Source organism: Phragmites australis, chromosome 5 (genome assembly GCF_958298935.1).
Source record: "Phragmites australis chromosome 5, lpPhrAust1.1, whole genome shotgun sequence".
NCBI classification, from domain to species: domain Eukaryota; kingdom Viridiplantae; phylum Streptophyta; class Magnoliopsida; order Poales; family Poaceae; genus Phragmites; species Phragmites australis.
In genome coordinates this window covers 7,320,817-7,339,750 of record NC_084925.1, presented here as the reverse complement: position 1 = coordinate 7,339,750, position 18,934 = coordinate 7,320,817, and positions in this window count along the sequence as shown.

Genomic DNA, 18,934 nt, shown 5'->3' with positions numbered 1-18,934 from the left:
AGAGATGGCAGCGGCTAGGGAAGGGACGTGGTGAGAGGATAAAGAGAGAAGGGGTGCGGCTAGGTTTAGTTGCCCGGTGGGGATGGGTTGGGATGAGTTGTACTGACTTGGTTGAGTGGGCTATGCCTTAAGCTGTTCTATCTATCTTCCTTTCTCCTTTACTTTCTATTTTTCCTCTAGAAAATACTATGCTGCATCTATGGTTCTGTGTATGGTGTCGCCTTGCCTCGCCTTGAGCGCCTACGCGATAAAAAGGGGGTGAGTCGCCACGCCTCGCCTTACCGTCTTAAGAACAATGGTTTAGTGCATTACATAAAGCATATAGCCATGTGTAGTTTTGACATGTTTATGTGCATACTACCACACCGAAGCTGCAACTTATGTTTAGTCAAGTATGCACATGCTGACTGCCTTACATTACATTTTTACTATTTCCGTATTAACAAATCAGCTTAATAGGGTGGGCAGAAGTAAGTGTAGTGAATCACACAGAGTTGCCCCTACCTGCCACGTTTATCTTTCCAATTTACGGTTTTTGGGGCATGTTTTATGTGTAAGGTTTTACAATTGTCTTCATTATTTATATGATGACATGAAGTCGTGCATTTTAAGCACACGTATCAAGCCAATATGCCTGGCCATGGTCCTCATGGTCTGTACTTAAGCTGACCAGCCAATATGGGTCTGGCGATGCTGCAGCGGAATTCTGTTTCATTTAGGGAATATTATCCACTTTCATGGCACTTACTTGACATCAACACCACAATAAATCCTTGTCTATATGGTACTTGCTATTGTTACAACATATAGCCTGTAGAACTCTACATCTCTTGCAGTGTTACTCATGTTCCCTTGCATTTGTCATTTGCCTATTGCATTGGGGTAAACAAATATGAAATGCGTGGCTGTTCTATAAAGTTCATTCTTGTTGCTCTCTATTATTTCCTCAATGTTGACTAAGTCTGTTGCTTTCTGACATAATTGCGTCCTAATAATCATCTGAGTCACTTGCTATAGTCTTCAACTTATTTTAAGCGTGTAATATTAGGGTGATCAAGATATTCTGTTATAAGCTAACAAATATATACTTGTTAAACTTATTTTTCATGAATTTATGAATTGTTCGAAGTAGATTTATTTTCAGAAAGTTGGGAGCTTTTAAATGGATGGAGATCACACGAAGCTATTCTATGATTGGAAATGTTCTCTTCTCCAGCTTCGCGGCAAGCTGAGCTGATAGTGCTTGTGCCTGCATCGCTACAAGAGTGGGATCAACAGAGGAAAATCTCTTAAATGTCGCTGATGTGTTCTGCCCTCTATATTGAGCTCTTCCAATGAAAAAATGTTCATGAGCAATCAATAATACAAAGCTTGTTTCCATGCAGTTCTGTCATCTTCCCCGTCCGTGGGTCCAGAGTTACTGAAATTGTATTACCACTGACCTTATTCTTGTTCCGGTATTTGGCCCTATTATTTGTTGTGACAGTCTGGATGGTGGTCCATAGTGGCAGTAGCCTTAGATCAGTAGTATTCATCCTGAAGATTAAATGTGAGCTGATTGGTTGACAGATCTGTTCTCAGTCCTTTGCAAGCTTAAGCCATGCACTTTCTACTGCTCTAGAAGATGATGTTCTCGTGTTGTCAAAGTCTTTTAGATTTGTGGCTGGAGATGTCCAATCCCCAAAGCTCCCACAATTCCTTTGTGCTCATTCCTCTACCAAAGTAACAGAATGGTGGTGATATCATTCATAGGCATAACATCTGTCCTCAGAGCCCTTCTTTTATATGGTCCCTGGCCGGCTTGTCTTTCAAGCATTCTCTTTAACAAAACCTGCTTTTGTTTTAATTGGAGTACTTTTTGGACTACATGATTCAGAGCCACTATATTTATTGAACCTCTAAACCCAACCCACATCAGGGCCATAAAAGGTTCTTATTTGGGGTTCATAGCCATAACAAGTGTTGGATAAATCCTAGAGTTTGTTTGGAACATGTGAATTCTAGAGTTCAATTCATGTTCCGCATTCTGTGACGAACCTTCATTTTCCATTCATAATCTTACCTTCTCATTGCTATTATACCGATCTCTTTCTGATTGGGGTCACACCCACAACTCCCACGATGCTAACTTGTACTACGTGATGGAGCCGGGCAATTCAAGTCGCCCAAGATGATCGCCGGTTCTATGCCCAAGGAATTCAGATTTGTAACACTAATAATGGGTATAACATGGGCGAATCCACCATGGGCGCGGAGGTGGTTTAAGGTCATGTTTGTTTCTTGTTTCTGGTTTTGTTTTTGCTGCTACCAGAAGTCAGAAGTTAGAATAAACGAGGTTTTTTGCTTCTGAGAAAAATAAACTAAAGCTGAAAAGCTCGCTGAGAGATGTTTTTCTGAGAAGCTATGTGCTGATAAACTAAAATTTTATTGTAAAAGCTAACAGTCTATTTTCAAAAACAGCTTTTCAGAGAAACCAAAAGCATAATTTTTTAGAAAAACTCAAAAACAGAAACTCAAACAAACAGGTCCAAAGTCCCCCTACCCAGCGCATTTAGGAGCTTTTAAGCCTCCTTTAATTTTAATTAAAGGCATGAAACAGGAATAAGAATATAAGAAAAGAGAGGAGAAGAGGAAGAGCTTTCACTACTTGTGGTCCTGTATCCGCCACTGGATAACATCACTAAACAAAAGAACACACACTCCAGAGACCACTCAACCTCCATCTGCATTGCCGGCGGCTGGTGTTATGAACACCTTTTGTTCGGTGCGGACACCCTCTTTGCCCCCTTGATCTTTCTCGCTGTAGCCTTTGCGTTGGAGGCGTCCATCAGTTTTTGACTGTGGTATTCAGTTTTTATAATTCGAAACTAAAATAAATAGATAATTTTTTGTTATAATTTTTTATAATCTGTTTGTTGGATCGTGAGAATTTAAGAAACTGGTTTTTCTAAATTTTTTATAGACTGTGAAAGTCTATTCTATTAAACTGTTTATAAAAAAAATTTAAATCTATAATTAAAAACTTTTCACAATCCATTTTTTCCAATCAAACATTTTACAATCCATAATCTACAATTTACTTTTCAGAATCCCCAGCTAAAACAAACATGCGCTTAGCCAACTAACTAGCAATTGATGGGTCGAACAAAAAGATTAGTCGCCGTATCACTTGCCATATTTTTTAAATAATTGTTATCAGTACGGCACACGTACGTGCTAGTACGGTGCATGAAGCAATAAGGGCGTGTTTTCTTGGTGTGGCACCACCAGCTTTCTTCTTCTTCCTGGTCGTCAGTCGTCGTCTTCTTCTTCTTTCGAGTGGTGGTACTGGACTACTGGTACACGGTGTCTCTGCAGATCTGCCGATCTGAACTGAAGCAATCACACACACCGACCCGTGCAGCCAGGAGAGGATGGATGATCATGGCACGAGATGGAAGATTATCACCTCCTGATCTACGTGCCCTAGGCGCACCAGATATATGTCGGCTTCTTTTTTCTACTTCTCTTTGCGGGGTAGAGCGTTCCTTTTGGAAATTGGAATGAACTGAGGAATTCGTTGGAACAGAAATTTGCAGTGAAATTCCTAAATTCCAAACATGTGCTAGAGCTCAAAGCTAAATAAAGCTCATCGATGTCATCATCCTTTTCTTCTTATGACACTATAGTCTATAGATTGGTCATCCAAGAAAACACAACACGTATATGTCACTAGGCATGCAAGTTTTTTATTTTTTAATTATTAGATTGTCACTTAAAATAAATAAAAGATTAACTCCCATCTATTTAAATTAAGAAAAAAATAAACTAATTGATGATGCAGAACCACCCATTGCTAGCACTTGATGCGTTTCATGATTAGGATGTGCCAAAACCGGATCTAAAGGACACATGTGCTGTAAATTTTGTCCTATTAACAATGTCAAAAAGAAATCTGTCTTATTGACAATGTAAAACCGAATTGCGAAGTGATAAAATAACTATAATGTGCATGTTTGTCCTGGTAAAATATAACGCATTCATCCATCGACGCGTGGATCTCATATATTTTGGGTTCAGAATAAGAAATATAAGAGTAGTGTTCAGGAAAAAATATATTATGCATTGTAGCTTTTGAAATACTATACACTATTTGAGGTTTTTAGCCTGTTTGAGCAGGAGCTATGCTAAGTTGGTTATGATTTTTATGGTGAAATCTGTTCATCTAAATTTGAAACCTAAACATGGCTCGTATTTTTTTAAGATAAATTCTCAAGAAAAATAATATATATATATATATATATATGTGAATACATTCAGTAATCAATATACTATCTACTCTTACGTTTTTTAGAACGCATCTATGTAAATGTATGTTAACATGAATATGATATACCTGCGTAAGTGTTTGGTCCAACTTGTACTTGAAAAAGAGCCCTACGGCAGCAGCATCCCGGTCTGTTTTCATTTTTATGTTTTGAACATCTGTTTGTCTAGGAGCAAACATAGCATGGGGAAAAGGGTAGGTACGCTAGGAAAGTGCACCCGTGTCAGAGCTCCTTCAATGTCCTTTTTCACTGATTTAATTTAATAAAAACGCACAAAGAGATATCCTCCATAGTGAGTTTTCCAATAGGGCTTTAAACAAGGAATCATTATAGGCTCCCCTAATATTTGATCTTTGTTTTTCCTAATTACATTTTAGCAAATTTATTACGTGAAAGTAAGTACTTCCGTTGCATTTGCCAAATCCAAGTGCTGCTACGTACAATAGTGGTTAAAATTTTTAAGGGTTTTCCCGCAAAAGATTTTTGAAAGATTGACTAACACATTCTAGAGCCGTATCTTGCAGTAGCTATACTCGTAAACATTAAACTTTTTTTGCAAATGAAATGCCACTATGTGGCCTCGGCCCAAATCTTTATGGTACTTAGAAAACGGATCCAAAACATCGATGGATTATAAAATATGGGTTTCCCCATGCGAGAGCTGTTTCGATTTCGAACGGTATGTTTTTTCTTCTTCTGAAACCCTCCTATTCTCACAGAAAGGGTAATCAAATAGTTCGAACAGAAGATGCAAAATCAATTTGTAGTAAGGCCCACTTTAGCAGAGTCGTCATCCCAGCTGCATCCCGGTGCACCAGCAGCACTCCGGTAGAGCCTCAATCCAGTGCTATCGTGCTGCTATAAGAAAGTAGATGGAAGGAGGTGCCCGCAAAATTGCGGACGGAAATATGATGCTGTAATACTGTTTATAGAGGATGAATGTAGATTTAATGGAGAGAGAGTAATACAAGGTATAAAATAGGGTAGCTGCTGAAGATGAAAAAAAATACTGTAATAGTATTAGCGGATGTAGTAATAGTGTTATAGAGGATGAATTTTTAAAGTATCTGTTAAAGATAATCTAAGAAGAAAGACTGTTGTTCCGAGCTACTTTTCGAAAGAGATGACACAAAATCATTCTCATATATCTAATCTAGGTATCCATAAAGACACTGATTTAGAAGAATTTATTGATGGTCTGTAACCCAAAATGATTGAAAGAGATATCATGAAAGAGAAGTAGCCAAATTTATTATGATAGAAATTAGACAGTGTAGGATTGAGAATGATAACTAGAAGAGGGTGAATAGATGCATCACAAATTTTTTTATAGTGTTCTTCTATTTTATCACCTGATACACCTCAAAAACAAGAGCAGAAGCAAAAATTGGAGAGAGACGAGTTACTGTGAAAATCTCTAAGGAAAAATATGGCTCTTATGGATGTAAATGAACTTTATGTTCTATTGGAAATCATTTCATGAGTCACTGCCACAAAAAAATAGCAACTAAAAGAAAGAATCCTAAGACTCGAAGAAAAGATCTCCGGGAGAAAAAATTCTCCAAGTTAATGATCTCGATGCACAAGAATTCAAGACCAACTCTGAATGTGAATTTTATGCCTCTAGCAACATGAAGAACACCTTCACAAGGTTGGAAAATTTTAGCTCATCAACCAAAACAAAAATCACAACATAAAAAGGAAAAACTCGCAATAAAGTAAGAGAGCCAATAGAAGTAAACTAAAAGGAGATGAATATAATATAGGAGAAAATATAAACTTCATTGCTTGCAAATAACAGCTCTATTTTTGGTAGATTAAAAAAAATTGCTCACAAAAAGCCATCACCTAATATATAGGCTAAGCTATCATCTCCCTCTCCTCTAAAAACCTAGCACTCAAACTCAAATTACTGACTCAAGATACCCTCACAGTCATACCCCTGTATTTATAGGCATAGAGAGGTATCTTAGCTATTAAATTTTCTTGTTTCCAAAATACACATCTCTTCTAATAATCTCCTACTTACCGTCGGGACATTTTGGTCCATTTTTTCTCTGTCCATTGAACGACCATGGCTTCTTTAGACTTAGCTTTGTCTCAACGCAAGCTCTACGTTGATGCCACATGCACTACATCCGTCCATGGTTTTGATACCAAACCACAAAATCGCCTTGCACGTTTCTCAAAGTGTGACTCACTGCCACTTGCTTAAGCCTTAGGAAAGCATCACGATATCGACACGTGTACTCCGTCTTGCGATCTTGACCACCGGCAAGTCTCTCTCGCTCCCACTCCCGATCCCTCGGGCCACCTTGTCATTTGTACCGGCACCCCCTTCGCTTGACTTTGTCAACACACTGTCTTCATCCACCTTCATGTGCTTTGCTTGACTTTCACGTGCACAGCTAGGATCACCCTTGAATCCGCTCGACCTCCTTGATCATCCGGCACTAAGCACCCTACTTGGCCCCGATCATCCTGCCGTCGATCGCCAAGTTGCATCCATCACCTGCATAACACAAGATAAGCAAACATGCATCTCCAAACACTCTTATGGATTAGTTAAAATCAAAATTCTCTGTTGAATAACTCATCCTAAATAAATCATGAACCCCGGATGATCCGGTGTTCACCCTTTCTGAGCATCGAACCATCCGGCGTGTTCAACTCCTCAGATCGGCCATTTTGCATCCTCTCTGGAAATATTAGTCTGGTGTATTCTCCGACGTTCACCCTGCTCATCACTGGACTATCCGGCGAGTTCAATCTTGCCAGAAACCATTTTTCAACCTCTCTACAACAAATGGTCCGACGAAGCATCTGACGTGCACTTTTGCCCAACACTAGACCATCCGGCGCGTTGAGCACCTGGGCTCCTTCTCCTTGAATGCTCCGGCGTGCACAATACCCCCGTTGTCGGAACATCTAGCGTGTAGAATTTACCCCAGACACGTTTTGCATCCTCTCTGGAAAAATGCTCTGGAGTGTACTTCGTCTGAACTTCGGACCATCCAATCCAGTACTTTAACTTTTGCTTCTGAGTTGAAATGCTCTGGCGTGAAACTCTTCTAAACACCGGACCATCCGACGAATTCAATTTCCTGAGCACCGGATCATCCCGCAAGTACAATTTTCCTGACTCAAAGACAAAACACTCCAACTCCATTTCTTTCTGCAACTTTGGTTAGTCATGGTCATCATTGTAATATATAAACATGCTCATGCAATCTCAAAATCATCAAACCAAATCAATCAACTTTGTCAATCACTCATCACAAATAAATCAAGGCACATTTCAACTTGGTTTCTCAATCTCCCCTTGATGAGTGCATTGACAATTCTCAAAGCACAAAGATTCTAGTTTGAAGACTTTTCAACAAGAGAAGCTCATACAAGTGACCAAAAGCTAAAGGAAGAGCAAACCGAGGTCATTTGGCATAAGAAGATTGCAAAAAAAAAAACCCCCCAAAGAAGCAAAGACAAACCAAAAATGCAAGAACTACCCCCTTAATTAATGCACATTTTTCATTACGCAAGACTGTTTTTTATGATTTAATCCATATTTTCTCCCAAAAAGCTTAGTGCATATTTTCTCTCCCTTTGGCAATGCAAAAATCAAGGAAAAAAGACCATGTAATGCATGAACATGTAGACCTAATGAGCTTCCACGAGTATATCACAAAGCATTTGCAAAAGTTGGAAACATCAAAAGGCTATGGAGAGTAGACTATGGAGCTTACAATCGTATAAAGGCTAAAAAAGAAACAGTGGCATAAGAGCATGAAGCTTTACAAGCTAGTCCTAGAGAATTAATAGCACATTTAAGTTCACATGGTTGAATCATCTTAAAAGTGGCCACCACATAAACATCCACTCATGCTGAGGTAATACAAGCATTAAAAACTAGCAAACTTTAATCTCGAAACTAAGACTTAGTTAGATCAAGTGATTTAAAAGATGAAACATTTAGTTCTTTGTATTTCATTTTGTCCTCAAATTGCCTTTTATCTAAGCGAAGTGTCGCACGACTAGGTATAACAAACACCTTGAGGTTTCAAGACAAACCGTATTGGATCACATCTTAGTGCAAGAAACTTGATTTATCAAGATTATTCAAAATTGCACAAATTATCAAATTTTTCACAAAATCATGTCAAGTAGTGCCTTTGCGACACAAAGAACACATGCTCCCCTAAGGTTCTATTATGAGCTAAATATTTGACAAAGACAAAAAATATAATGCAATGTTTCCTGATCCACAATCTTAAACTAAGAGGCCTAGAGCAAGATATTCATCAAATTAGCCTTAACACAAGCATTAATTAAGCCAAAGCAGTTACGAACATGGTGATCAAGAATGTAGCATTTCATAATCTATATGACTCATAAAATATCCAAATTTTATTTTAAAGGAAAGCTAGCTTGCTTGGAATGTTTCATATCAAAGCATCAAGAAGAGCCTAAGGTTAAAACCTTGCTTTGCACAACTACTCAACTTAGTCCAAATTCAATTCTAGCAATCGAAAATGCTAAAGACATACAAGTCAAAGCTCAACTACTATGTTTATCTTGCAAGATGAGATGCAATGCAAATATAACAAAAGTAAGATAAAATATGTACAAAGGCAACTCTCCCTCATACAATGCTATATAGATTACACACTTCAAGCTCTTTTATCAAATAGGAAATTTTGGTTGCATCTAGAGGCTTGATAAAGATATCGGCAAGCTGGTGTTGGGTATCTATGTATCTTAAGTTAATGTCTCTTTTTTCATTGTGGTCTCACAAGAAGTGGAATATCACATCTATGTGTTTGGTTCTTGAGTGCTAAACTGAGTTATTGGCTAAGCTTATGGCACTAGTGTTATCACACAAAAGGGGCACACTCTTGAAGTCTAACTGAAAATCTCTCAAAGTAGCAACTAACCACAGAAACTAAGAACAACAACTAGCTATAGCAACATATTTAGCTTCATTAGTTGACCGCGTAACACTAGACTGTTTGCAATAAGACCAACAAACAAGAGAGGTACACAAGAAATAACAAGTACCAGAGGTACTCTTCCTATCAATTCTATAACCAGTAAAATCTGCACCAAAAAAACCTCGAAGAGAAAGCGAAGAAGATACAGAAAACTAAATACCATACTCAAGAGTGTGTTTGAGATACCTCAATATGCGCTTCACCGCTTGTCGGTGAGATGTCCTTGGTGATGCTTGGAAGCGAGCACAAAGGCAAACGGTGGAGTGGATGTTGGGTCTTGTCTCCATCAGGTACAGGAGGGAGCCAAGATTGCTCCTATACTCCCGTTGATCTATTTCCTTGCCATCTTCATTCATATCAAGCACCATCGAGGTAGCTATCGGTGTTGTCAAGGGTTTTCCATCGCTCATGTCGAGCTTCTTCTGCAAATACTTGGTGTACTTCGACTGGTGGACAAATGTACTTTACTTGCATTGCTTGATTTGGAACCATAGGAAGAAGTTGAGCTCGCCTATCATCGATATCTCAAATTCTCTGCTCATAGTTTCTACTACAAAAACATGAGAAGAGTCACTAAAGATGATATCATCCACATATATCTGAACAAGTAGAAAATCATTGCCATACTTAAAGATAAATAAAGTTTTATGCACGGACCCCATCACATACCCATGCTCTAGCAAGAATGACTTAAGCCTATCATACTAAGCCCTACGGGCTTGCTTAAGCCCATACAAAGCCTTCTGAAGCTTGTATACTCGATGAGATTATTAGGCTGCTCAAACCAAGGGAATGCTTGACATAGACTTCTTCCTCTATGAACCCATTTATAAATCACTCTTGACATCTATTTGATACAACTTGAAACCCTTGGTTGCCGAAAATGAAAGAAGAATCATAATGGCTTTTAGTCTAGCTACATGTGCAAAAGTCTTTCCAAAGTATATCATCTATATTTGAGTGAAACCTTGGGCCACAAATCTAGCTTTGTTTCTCACTATAAACCCATCCTCCCCCTGCTTGTTTTTGAAAACTCATTTGGTGCATATGGTATGAACATTTAGGGATGGCTCTACAAGGACCCAAACTTGGTTTTTCTCAAAGTTTTCTAGCTCTTCATGCATGACATTGACCCAATTTGAGTCAAAAAGAGCGTGTCTAACATCATGAGGCTTAAAAAAATACAACAAATGCAAAATCAGTGAAATAAGCATTTTGAGCAGATTTGGACCTCGTTACCCTTTTACCCACGTCGCTGATCATCAGTTGTGGGGGATGTTTTCGCTGAATGTGTTGTGGAGCCTCGCGTTGTGAGACAATCCACCCTCAATTGCTGCAGGTGTAACCTCAAAAGCAGGTGAAGTAGAAGTAGAGGCTACATGACCATCTGCCAGTGTCAAAGAAGCAGGAGTCAGCTCAGAAGCAGATGTGATAGTAGGAAGTAGTGGATCATCATCATCATCACCGAGAGCTAAAAGGTCATCATCTACAAAGATGCTATCACTCATCTCTTGTTCACCTGCATACTCAAAAACCAGGTTAGCACACGGGGTTGATTCATCAAAGATCACATCACATGATTCCTCGATGGTGTTTGTGTCAAGATTATAAACCCTGTAAGAATGACCATGAAGCAAATAACCCAAGAAGATCCCATCGAAAGAATGCGACTCAAACTTATCAAGATTGCCACGCTTCAGGATAAAGCAACGACATCTAAAAACTCTCAAGCGAGAAACCTTCAGCTTCCTCACAAAGCGCAACTCATAAGAAGTCACATTCAAGATCAAGTCCAAGAAAATTTGATTAGAGATATAGCAAGCTGTGCTAATAGCCTCTGCTCAAAATTTTATAGGAGTCCTATGCTCATTGAGCATTGCCCTAGCCATCTCTACCAAAGTTCTATTCTTACTTTCAACCAGGGCATTCTGCTGAGGAACACGTGGGGTAGAAAATTGATGCTCAATGACATGTTCAAGATAAAAAGCATCAAAGAGATAGTTCTTGAACTCGGTGCCATTATTACTGCAAAATACTTTCAATGCATCAGGAAGTTCCTTGAACAATCTCAAAGTTAAGCTCCAAAAGTGTGAAAACATTTCATCCTTTCTCACAAGAAGGAACACCCAAGAGTAGCGATAGTAGTCATCAATAATGACAAGTATATACCACTTTCCACCCACCAAACGATCTCGGGAAGGACCAACAGTGTCCATATGGAGAAGTTCTCCTAGTCATTCAGTCATTGCCAGATTAACTGATGGGTGAGAGGCAACAATCATCCTTTCATGTCGACAAGGAGTACAAACAAGGTTTTTCTCAAACTTGAGCTTGGACAATTCTTGGATCAAGCCTAGAGCACTCAAACGAGAGAGAAAATCAAAACTCATGTGCTCTAGCCTCCTATGTCCCATCCAAAGGTTAGAAGAGGGTTGAGCAATTAAACATCGAGAAGACACAAAAAGACTTAGAAAAATCGGCTCCAAATATTCTTCCTACTCAAGAAATTCGGCAAATCAAAGTGTCTTAGGAATCAAGAACTCGGGAAGCATCATGCTTGAAGCGCACTTCCAAGTTCTCATCCAACAACTGAGATACAGAAAACAGATTGTATTCTAGATGCTCCACTAAAGTCACATCCTTGAAAGTGAAACTCTCACTCACGCTTATCATACCTTTGTCATTCACTCTTCCTTTTCTATCATCCCCAAATGTGATGTACTCGTGACATTTTGTCAGGGTAAGGCTGGAGAACCATGGTGCATATCCGGTCATATTGCACGAACAACCGGTGTCGATGAACCACTTATTCTCAAGGTCTCTGCCTACCACCTACCTATAAGATGAATAGTAGGTGGATGACTCAGTACTGTGTTTAGACAAAAATCTCTTAGGAATCAAGTACTGGGTCACCCACCCTGAAGTAGTAAAAGCAGGTACATGCAAATGAACACTAACTCGCTGAGGGCAAGTAGCACGATGAGAAGAACGTGATCCGCCAAAGCGCTGCGACTCAAAGCCTCTGGCACATGAACCAAAGTCATATGAGTTATGGTAAAATTCACACCGGACACCACCTCTAGTAAGAACTTGAAGAGCATAAGAACCTCGTGGGTAAGAGTAAGAAAAAGCTCATGTACACGAAAAGAGGGGTGGTACATATCCCGAGTACTCCACTCCTACGGCGAAATCAAAACCCAACTAGGTGACACTCTCTCTAGCAGTAGGTGCAATGGTAGCGTCTCTCAGGTACTTAACTGCCGGTCACTCTAGACTCTCTCACAGGGGCTTTTATCTTAGGCTGTGAAGCTCTCTTGGTTGTGGTGTAGGTTTCTTCTTGGTGGGTTATGATGTGGCATTGATCTTAGATATCTCAGCCTCAAGAGTAGAAGGTGTGGTGAAAACAGTCTCACTATCCCCATTGTAAGCCACCTCTCAAAATCTAACCCCAAAGCTAAATCTGTCTCATTAACGTACATTTTGGTCTTTACCAAAATCAGATTTATTGTGCCCTTTCCTTCTGAGTATTTCTCCACAAGAGAAATGGGATACTCATTCTCAGTCATAAGCTTTTGAACTTGCCCTCTAACCCGGCTGAGTTTATCCTTAAAGATAATACAAGTGGAACAGTTTGACTGCACATCCTTAAAACACTCAACACTCTCCAATCTAGATTCTAGCTCCTTGATGCGCTTATCTTTCATCTCAATATTCTTTGCGAGCAAAGGATAATTCTTGCAAGTACCCCAGAGAGTAGATCTAGGCTCCTCCTCAAGGGGCTTCTTCTCAACAGTCTCAAGCCAACTGGTGACTTGAGCATGCAGAGTCTGAAGCTCAGCAAGCTCACTCATGACCACAAGGGAACTATCACACTCCTCATTCTTTGCCCTCGACCTAAGCAACCCGAGATCAGAAGAAAAACATTCTAGTCTAGACTTGAGCTCATTCAATTCACGAACCGCTTTCTTAAGTAACCTATCTTGACTAACAAGAGCGTCATTTAAGGTATCAACCTGAATAGAAAGCTAGTCGTAGGAAGAAGATACCTCAGAAGGATCAAGCTTGGGGTCGCTGTCGTTGTCGTTCACCATGAAGCAAAGGCCAGTGAAGTTCTTCCTCTTATTCTTCACGGGCGGCTCCTCCTCCTTCGAGCTCTCCTTCTCACTTGAGGAAGTGTCGACGTTGTTGAGTGCCGCCATGAAAGCTTGAGATGCCGCTTTGGCCGCCTTCTTGGCCAACATATCGCGGTTCTTGAAGGAGGGCTTCTTGGTATTCTTGTGCTTATCATGGCCGTGGCTGCGGTCTTCTCTCTTCTTAAGTCTTGGGCACTCTTCCTTGAAATGAGTGGTGTCACCACACTCATAACAAGCACAAGAACCACTTCTCCTTCGGTCTCGTTGATTATTGTAGAAGCAGGTGAGCTTCTTCACAATCAAAGCTAAATCATCATCATCAAGTGTGTCCACCTGCTTTTTGGTGATAGAGACCAAGAAAGACAAAGCAAATCCATCAGGTGAAGTGTTAGAACAAGAAAAACCAAATCTAGCCTGACTACCACCACTAGGTCATGAAACCAACGCCATGTTGTGAGACAGGAGGTTTGCTAGGCCTATTCTAGCCACATTTGCTATTTCTGTGGATTGAGCTTGTTGAAGAATTCATCACAATGCAATGTGTCATAACCAGGTGACTCTTCAATGCTCGAGATCTTCACTTCTCATATGCTACAGTCAAGTGCATATAAAAGCTTGATCGTCCTCTCATGATCAGAGTAGGGCAAAACCCTAGTTGATCTAAGGTTGCAAATAATTATCAAACCTAGCAAACATAACATCCAAAGATTATCTGGGTCCTTACACAAACATCTGATATTCTTGATTGTATGTGCTTTGATGCCGAACGTTGATTTGGTTAGTGCTCTCATGAAAGACATTAAGACTGGTCCAAATCTTTCTACGGTATGGATGTGTTGAACTCTGTTAAACTCATTACGACTTAGGCTGATGAACAATATATTTCTAGCCTTGTTATTGGCTTCATATTGTTCAATTTGGGCCTAAGAAGTACGAGCAACAAGAATCTCATAGTTGGAGTCTACAACCTCCCATATTGCACTTCCTTAGCTTAGAAGATAAGCCTCCATGCGTACTTTCTAAAAACAATAGTCACGACCTCCAAAGAGCGAAATCTTTCCATGTCTCTCTATTGTCGCATACAGATCACAAAACTGGTTAAGGTCAACAAGTGATCAAACCGGCTCTGATACAAATTGTATGACCGAGAATGACGACTAGAGGGGGGAGGGGGGTGAATAGGTGCCTCACAAATTTCTTTGATGGCCTTATCCTTTTTGTCACCCAACACACCTTAAAACAAAGAGTGGAAGCAAAAAATCGGAGAGAGATGAGTTGCTATGGAAATCTCCAAGGAAAAACATGGCTCTCATGGATGTAAATGAACTCTAGGTTCCATTGGAAATTATTCCACGAATCATTGCCACAAAAAATAGCAACTAGAAGAAAGAACCCTAAGACTCAAAGAAAAGATCACAAGAAGAAGAAATTTTCTAAGTTGATGATTTAGAGGCACAGGAATTCAAGACCAACTCTGAATGTGAATTTTATATCTTTAGCAACATGAAGAACAACTTCACAAGGTGAGAAAAATTCAGCTCACCAACCAAAACAAAAATCATAACCCAAAAAGTAAAATAGAAGGAGATGAACACAAGTATATGAGAAAATATAAACTTCTTTGCTTGCAAAGGTCAACCCTATTTTCGGCAGATTACAAAGAATTTTGTTCAAAAAACCCCTCACATAATACATAGGCTAAGCTATTCTCTCCCTCTCCTCTAAAAACCTAGCACTCAAACTCAAATAACTAAGTCAAGATACCCTCATAGCCCTACCCTCTATTTATAGGTCTAGGGAGATAGCTTAGCTTTTAAGTTTCCTTGTTTCTAAAATACCCCTCTCTTCTAATGGTCTCTTACCTACCGCCGGAGTATTTTAGTTAATTTTTCGCTTCGTCTATCGAATGACCCTTCATGACTTAGCTTTGTCTCGACGCAAGCTTCATGATGATGCCACATGCACTCCATCTGTCCATAATTTTGAGACCAAACCGCAAAACCAACTTATACGCTTCTCAAAGCTTGACTCACTACCACTTGCTTAAGCCTTAAGGAAGCATCCCGATATCGACACGTATACTCCATCTTGCAATCTTGACCACTGACAAGTCTCCTACTCTCGATCCCTCGGGTCGCCTTATCATTTGCATCGATATCCTGTTCGTTTGACTTTTTCAGCACACCATCTTCATCCTCCTTCACATGCTTTGCTTGACTTTTACGTGCATAGCTAGGATCACCCTTTACTCTGTCCGGCCTCCTTGATCCTTCGACAACAAGTACCCTGCTTGGCCCCAATTATCCCGCCGTCGACTGCCAAATTGTATCCATCACCTGCACAACACAAGATAAGCAAACATGCATCTCCAACACCCTTATGGATTAGTCAAAATCAAAATTCTATATTGAAGAACTCATCCCAGACAAATTGTGAATGCCGGATGATCCGGTGTTCACCCCTTCTGAGCGCCAGACCATCCGACGTGTTTAACTCCTCAGATTGGCCATTTTGCATCCTCTCTAGAAATATTAGTCTGGTGTATTCTTCGGCGATCACCTTGCTCATCACCGGACTATCTGGCGAGTTCAACCTTGTCAGAAACTATTTTGCAACCTCTCTGCAACAAATGGTCTGACAAAGCATTCGGCATGCACTTCTGCCCAACACCGGACCATCCGGCGCGTTGAGCACATAGGCTCCTCCTCCTGGAATGTTCCAGCGTGCACAGTACCCCCATCGCCAGAACATCCGACGTGTAGAATTTACCCCAGACACGTTCTCCAACCTGTCTGAAAAAAAGCTCCGACGTGTACTTCGTCTGAACGCCAGACCATCCGGCAAGTACTTTAACTTTTGCTTCTAAGTTAAAATGCTCTGACGTGATACACTTCTGAACATTGGACCATCTGGTGAGTGCAATTTTCTGAACGCCGAATCATCCGGCTCAGAGACAAAACACTCTAACTCCATTTCTTTTTACAACTTTGATTAGTCATAATCATCATTGCAATACATAGACATATTCATGTAATCTCAAATTATCAAACAAAATCAATCAACCTTATCAATCACTCATTATAAATAAACTAAGATATATTTTAACTTAGTTTCTCGTACAGGACTGCATTTCATTTACACTAAGATAATAAACATGCTTTCTTACACAAAAACATGGCTAGGATGCAATAAGAGGCATCCTATGCAACTTACCCTCTGTATCTTCTCTGCAATGGTTTAAATCACTGTTCTCGCAGCTTAGCCGAGTCACGGGCTATAGCGGATAGCGGACGTTACATGGGAAGCTATCCTACATCTTGATCATATAGAAGAAATATAAAATATAATTTTTATTCGTTTTGTAAAATATCACGATAGTTTTCAAAAACGTAGTTATTATCACTTGAAACAACAATCAACATGTGCACTAAACTTTAAACTTCATTTAACCAGGACAATATATAATGCATTTTTCCTTCATTTACAATTTCTCCATACTCCTAAGCTGGTTCAGTTGGTTGGGTCGATGCCCTTGTATTTGTAATGGTTGTTAATTCACTAGCAGTAGTAGACTTGTTCACGTAAAAAGCTAAAAAATAATAAGAAGCACACAGTAAGAAATAGTTTGTAGGACACGTTAACTTCATCATACATACATACATGAGTGCTAGTAGATACTATAGCTGTAATCTATGCTACCACTACTTAAAAAGTAAAGAGCAATTTGCACTACTACATACACCGGCGAAGCTACATATATGTTGGGTGGTGCACATGCACCATGTTAAAGAAACAAAATCCTTCCTTAAACCTAAAATTACTAACTTTATAACAACAAAGTTATATATATTACTATGTGTAGCGCACCATGTCATGTTTGTTCTAGCTTCGTCATTGACTACATAGATAATGAGGAATATCAATGAGCTAATCAAGATCTGGCTACGTATCTTTGAATCAAGGTTCGGATGCTTTTGCTGCTAAGAGCTGAACGAGCTATAGCAGGGTTAGCGGAATTTATAGGTTTAGCTTAGGGTTTGAATGTCTAAAACGTTACGGCGGCTGTTTTAATCCTTGCTTCTTCGAGCTATGAGCTCACCACACACTTTACCAGAATAACCCCCCCCCCCCCACCAAAAAAAAGACACTGGCATGTGCTTTGTAAACGCTGTGGGCCCACCCATTCCACCACCACAGAATGACACCTTAGCTCGACTCGGTTGCAGACTCGTGAGCCTTCCAGATCATCAGTGACCCAAGAGCCTCTCAGAAAGCTTCAACAATCGAGAAATGCATTTTAGCGATAGTTTCGCGCAGGAAGCTGCTTCCACATTTGGCTTCTTGATTGCCAGGAGAGCATTTCACCCAGGAGAAACAAATAAGGTTTCGCATGGGAACTGAACAGACTAGGCTATACTATGATTTCTTGGACTCTTAGCTTAATTGTATTCTCTCCAATTCAATCAAAATTCTTGAATTTCTGGTTCATTTGGTTACAATCTGCCCACTACACGTCTACATATAAACACATGGAATCAAATCCACACCAGAGCATCAAAAAAATTGCATCTAACCACACCAGGTATATGGATTCAAATGAAATCTCTACCATATTGCAACTCTGCAAGCAAACTGAGAGGAGGAAAGAAAGATGATTGTAATACCTTGGCAGGTTGGAGAGGTCAGGGGTCATGTTCCTTAGTGGTGTGGGGAGGTCGGTGGCTGTGGAGAGCTCAGGAGTGTCGTTTTCCTCGGCTACATGTGGAGGTCAGGGTCCTCTACTATGTCAGGGTCATTGGCGGCGGAGGGCACCTCGGGGCTCGTGGGCGTCGGGGAGGTCGACGGTGGAGAGGAGGGAGGAGGTTGGGGCCGCGGGAGCACCGGAGTGGGCGGGCGCCGGCCGCAAACCTGAGACCGGACGTAGGAGTGTTAGAGCGGGTAGTCGCTGGCTGCAAATCCACCAGACCAGCTACCAGTGAGAGGAGTAGCTCTGCGGTGGCGCCCTGGCGGAATGGAGAACGAGCGAGCGGGGATCCAAGGAGGATGAGGGGAAGGCCGAGAGGGGACAGGGAGGAGCGGCGGCTGCAATGTCCAAAGTCCAAACGAGATCGACCGTGGTCTCATGGCAGACCTAGGTCTACACCGCGTGGGGAGGGGAGAGGCGACGGGTGAAACGACGAGAGGCCTTTTGTGGTTGGCGTGGGTGGTTGGATGTGCTTTGAGATAGGTGAGCATCGGGTGGGTCTTTGACTTGGGCCGGGCCAAGGGTTTATAGCTCGTGAGCTAGTTTAGGCTTGACTAGATTCACAAACAAGTTAGCAATTTGGCTCGAACTTAGCTCATTTAAACAACAAGCCAAACCGAGGTGAGCCTCCACGAACGTAAGCTAGCTCATGAGCCATAAACTTTTTTTTCAGCCCTAACCACTTCAGCAGCTCAGGTTAGCAAGTTTGGTAGCATCCATAAAAGCCTCTCTCCTATGCCCTCATCCACTCCTCCGTGCACT